We start from the raw sequence: 7,088 nt of genomic DNA, 5'->3' as shown, positions 1-7,088 counted from the left end.
TACTTTTCTGTAACAGCACTCAACATATAAAACCAAAAGGACCTAGTACTATTATGAAAATACAAAAATAGGACAGAAGCTGTCTATTGCACTAAACATTATTAAAATCACTAAAAATAGGTGTTTTTCAATAGTAAGAAATTGCAGTTGAAAAAAGTTTTTTTAAATTCTTCATTTTTTAGAATTCTCAAAATTCTAAGTCAGAATGAAAACACTCTTTAAAAGCAGCAGGACTTCTTAGGAAAAAATAAAAATCTGATTTTTCAACCATTTCTAATGAAAGTATTTGAGTATTAAAACTGTCCTACAAAGAGCTACCTTAGATGAGACCTATCTTAGATAAAGTTTCAAATTATTATTATTATTATTATTAGTTTTTCCTTTTAATAGATTCAAGCATTCAATGAATGAATGTTTCTGCTTTAGGCTGTACTGCCCCTTACACAAATAAAAGCCAGATGACTTCCCACCTAAAGGCTTTTGTTGGGTTGTTTGGTTTTATTGTGGAACAGGCATTACAATAGAGAATTATTTCACTTTTTTAATACAATAACACTTTTGCAGTAACACTCTGAATTGAACCAAGAGATTCAGCTCACAGGGTTACAAGGGGCCAAACCCCACAGCCATTTCATCACTGAACTTCAGCTCTGAAGTCATTTTGTGTCTCAGTTTGATGGCAGTGGATTCTCCTCATTCTTGCGGGACAAAAGTTAGCCATCCACTTAGATAACACGCCATGCTTCCCACTTAACTTCCACCCTTTCCAGAAGGTCCACATTTGGGCCTTTTGTGGATTTCATAAATCAAATTAAGCAATATTAACTGCTGAAGCTGCTATGTCATTACACTGCCCCTGCTTACTCCGCACATAATAACAGAAAAGAGCCCAACTAAACAACTCTCCCACCCAGGAGCAGATGTAGCCCAGCAATAATATTAAATGACTTGATAACACTGTGCATCACAAACCACAGTGCAGGTGAGTCACAGTCAGGAAGCCACAGGCTAGAGGACAAGGTGCTATTTCACCAGTACCATCCCAGCAGCGGCGATACGAGGTCTGGAGTCACACAGGAACGGGACACATCACTTGCAACAGGGTGCAGAGGAGCACAGAGCTTGCAGCACAACCAGCACAGAAGGCAGCTGCAAGAGCTGGAAATGCCCATTTGCTAACAAGATCTCAGATCAATTTTGACACAGGCTCGCAATCACTTCTCTCTCACAGAAAACAGAGGCTGGTAATCATTTCTCCACATTCTCACAGGATCTCTACATATATTTGACATCAAACATTTAAGACAAAGTGAAGGGGGAAAGAGCCTTCAGAGTCTGGCTCACAAGCTTCCCAAGACCAGCAGCTTCTGGGAGGAAACTGCCATGGCAAGGAGACAGACCTCCTGCTCTGAGCTCTGATACACCTATGCAGACACAGGGTCCAACCTCATTTCTAAAAACACTTGTGCTTTGTTCTTCTTAACCTGCTAGAGCAAAGCTGTTGGGCACCATCTGTAGATATCAGACTTCATTTACATGACCCCAATAAGCCATCCCAAAACTTAATAATAATCCTTTTTGACCTAGATTCTGCCAAAATCAGAAGTGACAGCAAATTAAATCCTTAGGAAGTTAAATCTTCATGCACTTATCATTATAAAGCATTTGGGTAAAATGAAGAACAGTGGCATTAAGCTGCATTTCCTGCTTTGATAACAGAGAAAATTCCACAGGAAACATCTTTCTTGTGAGATGATAACAAGTAAACTGACTTTCTATTGTCTGCTGCACAGGAGTTGCACAATTGTACAATATTCTGTTAAAGTTTTGTTCTAATACATTATTCAATAAATATAAATATAAAAAATATTCCCATTCGCATTGCAAATCTAGGCCTTATTTACAAAGCAATTGCATCAATTTTCTCAGGTTATTTCATAAGCACATCAACACAATCTGAGGTCAGTTGACACAAGTGACAACAGCAAATGAACAAGCTGCTTTGTGTTACTGCTCAGGAGACAACTCCAAGGCACTGAATTACCCAAAGGCACCTTCCCCTCAAAGGATGCTCTGGGGTGACCCCAGTCCCCACCAATGGAGTTCCAATCACAGCACCCAGAATACACTTTCATCTTCAGCTCAGACCAGAAGATATCACCTCTTTATCACTGACCCACAGGAGACAAGTTGGTTCAATATCAGAGGCTCTAAAGTTAGATCCACACACCAGTCAAGGAGGTGATGGTGTGCATGGGCTAGCAGCCTCCTGACAATGCAATTTATCATGCTCCTAAAGCAAAAGAAGAAAAGTCCTCAAGACATCTCCAGTGCTTTTTCTTTAGTGGCACTCCCTGTTACTACTCTTTTTAAATTACAGCTGTGGGCTTTTCCTACAAAGATATGGGAACATAGAGGTAAGTATTGAGTATGAGTCTGTAACTGTAGCTGAATCACCATCGCTAGTTAATGAAAAGAAACAGGCTAAAAATTCTGCTGGTAGCACCCAAGGGGTGAACTATTCTTTGGGAAGGCCCAGATCTCTCCAGTGAGTATGGTTATCATCTGACACCACTGACATCCCTGAGGTATTTACCCACAGTTAGAAGTGCTATTCCTTTGCCCAATTTTTTTTTTTTTTTTTTTTTTAAGCACTTGAACACAGTGGGTAAAAATGGGTAAAAATGCCCATTAACAATGTTCTAGCTACTCACACACTTCACCTGGACTCTTTTATATGATTGGCAGTGTGCCCTGGTGGCCAAAGAAGGCCAGAGGCTTTCTGGCTTATATCAGAAACAGTGTGGCCAGCAGGACCAGGGCAGCCCCTGCCTCCTTCAGGACCAGGGCAGCTCCTGTCTCCTTCAGGACCAGGGCTGCTCCTGTCTCCTTCAGGACCAGGGCAGCTCCTGTCTCCTTGTACTGGGCTCTGGTGCAGCCAAACCTTGAGTTTTGGGCCCCTCACTACAAAAAGGACATCAGGTTTCTGGAGCAGGTCCAGAGAAGGGCAACAGAGGTAGTGAAGGGTCTGGAGGAAAAGTCCTATGAAGAGCAGCTGAGGGAGTGGGATTGTTTAGGCTGGAGGAAAGGAGGCTCAGGAAGGACCTTGGCACTCTCTGCAGGGTTGTAGCGAGGTGGGCATTGGACTTTTCTCCCAAGTAACACACAACAAAACAATGGGAAATGGCTTCAGGTTGCCCCAGGGCAGGTTTAGATTAGCTATTAGGAAAAATTTTCCCTGCAAGGGTTGAGTCACCATCCCTGGAGGTGTCTAAGACATGCAGATGTGACCCTTAAGGAGATGGTTTAGTGGTGGACTTGGACTATGTTAACAGCTGGACTACAGGATCTTAAATGTCGCTTCCAGCCTAAATTGTTCTGTGATTCTGCATGTGTTGTAGTGTATTACACCAATATACATGGTCTTCAGACAGCTTGCAAGTGAGACTGAATCTCATAGCAGCACTCAGGTGGGCCTGATGCTCCAACTTCAATTTGTTTGGTCATGGTCTTGAGCGGAGGGAATTAGAACTTGAAAACATTTTAACCTTCTGCTTTAGGTCACAATAAAGAAAATCAGAATCTTTCACTCAGGAAGATTCATGTTTTGCAGTACTGATTTCAGTTAATGGCATATTTCTTCCATTCAAATGCCAAACAAAAAGACTGGAGTACCTGGCCTGCTAGTCTGGGTATTGTACTTATAAGAAGTAGCTTGTCAAAATAATCCTTACAGTGGATCATATTCATTTCCTTAGACAAAGAGCAGCTGTCAGTGAGGACCACTCCTTCTGCCCACTCCTTCAGGACTGTGCTCTGCTCCTGCAAAAGGGAAAAGGAAGCATTCCTGTTAGCAGACTTTCAGATGTCAAAGTGGTTGCATAACTGGCATCAGCCTTGACAGCCCCTCTGCCTGTGACTGTTACAGGCAGTGCTTTGTAAAAGGAATGCTGAGTGGAAAGATGCTTTAAAAGCAGTAACCTCCCAAGTTGTGCTCATCAAAAGAACAAGAAGATTCTCATGCTTGTCTCCCTCAGGAGTAGTGAGTGATGTTTGATGAAATGTACAGCATCAGCAAGGCAGAGCTGCCTTCCTGTGCTATCACTTGGTCAGGGAGCAAGTCCAGTTGCCAGCCAGGAGAGCAGACACTCACTAGCAGAGTATTCAGAAGGTTGGTTGGTTCTTATTTTCTTTGTGCAAGGAAAATGAGAGATCTCAGCCCTCCAGATACAGGGAGCCATGAACATCTGTCTCCATCCCCATTCCTTTACCCCACCCTAGTATAATTCCTTAGAGTAAAACAGAGCTTTTGACCAATTGAGATTTTCCCACAGTGGAATAGGGGCCACAATAGTGGGACTTAAAGAGAAAAATCAGCTATTCAGATAAACTTCAGTAGTCCTACAATTCCACCTTAAAAAAAAAAAAACAAAAGCCACGGAGAATTTCCAAAATACCAGTTTTTCCCATGATTCCATTAAACAATAAGTGTTTAAAATATTCCTAAGTTCCTATGGGATCATCACAGATAATGACATTTTACCTTTTTGATGTAATTTATAGCGATGCATCAAACTAATGAGCTCATCCAATTACAGAAGCGTGTTTTCCTTATTTGCTAAAGAATCACCACACTTGAGCCCCAGATCAACCACAGCTTGCTTAATGAAGTCACAGTGTAACATCTCATTAACTTCACTTTTCTCTTCAGTAATTCTTGGGAGGTGCAAACCTCTGCCCCCTTGATCCCCAGATACCTCAGCTTTGCAGAACCAAAGGAAGGTGCAGCCTGTGCTTGTCAGAGGAGGAGCATCTGGATGAGGTGCTGTGGACAAGCATCTGGATGAGGTGCTGTGGACAAGCATCTGGATGAGGTGCTGTGGACAAGCATCTGGATGAGGTGCTGTGGACAAGCAGGTGTGTCAGCCCTCCAGGGAGAAGCCAGGGTGGGGTGGAGGTGAGGCTCAGGCACCCAGAGCTCTCCACGACAGAGTGCCACTGCCCCCTGAGGGCTCACTGCAGGAAGAGAAGGAGCACACAGAAACAAGGGTTTCCACGGGCCTCAGAGATCCTGCTGAATTACCTAAATAATTAATGAAGCAATTTCTTTGGGCTGGAAAAAAATAAATTGATAATCAGCAGATCCACCGCAAGTATTTCAGAGTGGTGCAAAGACCAGGGTGGTCTCCTCGGATCTGTGTCACTGTCAGTGAGGGGGACACTAATAAAAACCTCAACTGTCTATGCAGCTATCTGGTTTTACAGACTTCTAAGAATATTTCTTTGATAAATTAGTCAAATTCTCCTGGGATTAGTGACAGGTTAAAAAATATTAGAGTAGGATATATATACATGCATAGAGAATAAGGTCTCCTAAATCTTGAATCCTTAAAAAAAAAAAGCCATGAAAAAAAGAAGAGCAGAAAAATTACAGTTCCTTGGAAATTTATTTATTAAAAGTATTTAATAAATATTTTTATTATTATTTTAAAATAATCCTAGCTGTTTTCCTAAAGAAGACAGAGTTCACAAAAGAAGGTTTCATGGAATACTGAGACAATTACACCTCTACAACAGTTGCCTTTCAATTAGCAGCCAATACCTGATTCTCTGACAGTTAAGAGAAGCAGGGGGTTTTGCCCTCAATGCCTGACCAAATTACAAACACTCTATGAGACTCAGCTAGAAATCACCAAAAAGAGAGAAAACTCAAAATAGCTATAAATTGAGGGGAGCTGACTTCCATTTCCTGCTGCATACTGTGAACTCCACAACCCCAAGTATCATAAAATCATAAATGACTTGAGTTCAACCAGAACACACGTTTTTCTGACTTTTCTCATCCACATTTCTTCCTGACATATTGCTTTAACACTGTTGACACATTATAAATTAACTTCTGGTGTAATACTGTCCTTAAAACATCATATGCATCATTATGCAGATTCCAGCAATGGCTCCACAGTAAAGCCCAAGGTGAAATTTGCAGATAAAACTTGCTTAAACTTGCCATGTTTCACAATGGACTCATGAATGCAGCTGTCCAGATGCCATTTTCCAGCACACCTCATTACAAAACAGGGGCTAACTTCTGCAAGCAAAGCATTCACAAAGCCCTTGAAAAATACAGTCCCATCTACTCTGATCCCTGTCAAGCTCCTCCGTTCCAGCTCTGCTTTTCAATTGCCACAATTTCCTAACAGGAAAAAGTCAAACACACGCAAAAAAAAATCCCAAAAAAGTGCAAAAAAACAAAACCAAAACACACCCTTAAGAAAAAAACCAAAGTGAATTGGGAAATAATCTTAGCAGCAGGGAACTTCCATTGCTCTGCCACATTGGTGGCTGGCACTGTGGTGGAATGTTGAAGGAAAAATATCCCCACACCCTACACTTAAATCGTGGATGTGCCTGCAATGAGTCTTCTAATTCTGACTTGGGCTTGACACTGCTGTGGTTGGGCAGTGGTCACAGCACACTTTAGATTTTGAGGTTTATAGTTGCTTTCCAAAAAGGACCTTCAGCAGCAGAGATGTTAAAGAATGCATTGCAAAGATACAGAGCCTGGTTAACGTCACTTGTGATGGTCAAATTGGGCAGGGACAGTAGCCATAATTTCTTTTTATAAAGATACTTTTCCCCCACTGAGGATGTGTAAAGATTTGTTTTATAGCTGAAGGTCTCATGTAAAATTTAATTAGCTTTATGATATTGTGGGACTTTTTTTAAACTGAAAACAATTTGAATTTTTGTCTATAATTTTCTGAGCAGCATTTTTTTACCACACCTCGCTAATCAAGCTTTACAGCTCTCTGTGTTTACCCCTAAGGTAAACTCAGCCTGATATTTACATCAACACCCTTGGGCTGAAAGCACATAAGGTAGCACATAAGGTATGAATCATAGCCTCTGTGGAATTCTCAACAGAAGTTCTGGTTTGTGTGACATTATTCAACTCTTAACTTGACCCTTATTGTGATGGTCAGCAATGATATAACTAGTTCAGAAAACAAACAAAAAACAACCAGGACCAAAAAGTCCACCACCTGCATGTGCTGTTGAGCTTCACTGAAACCATGGATTAAAAA

This window comes from Fringilla coelebs (genome assembly GCF_963513975.1).
Source record: "Fringilla coelebs genome assembly, chromosome: 6".
Lineage (NCBI taxonomy): Eukaryota > Metazoa > Chordata > Aves > Passeriformes > Fringillidae > Fringilla > Fringilla coelebs.
Note: the sequence above shows the minus strand (reverse complement) of the source record.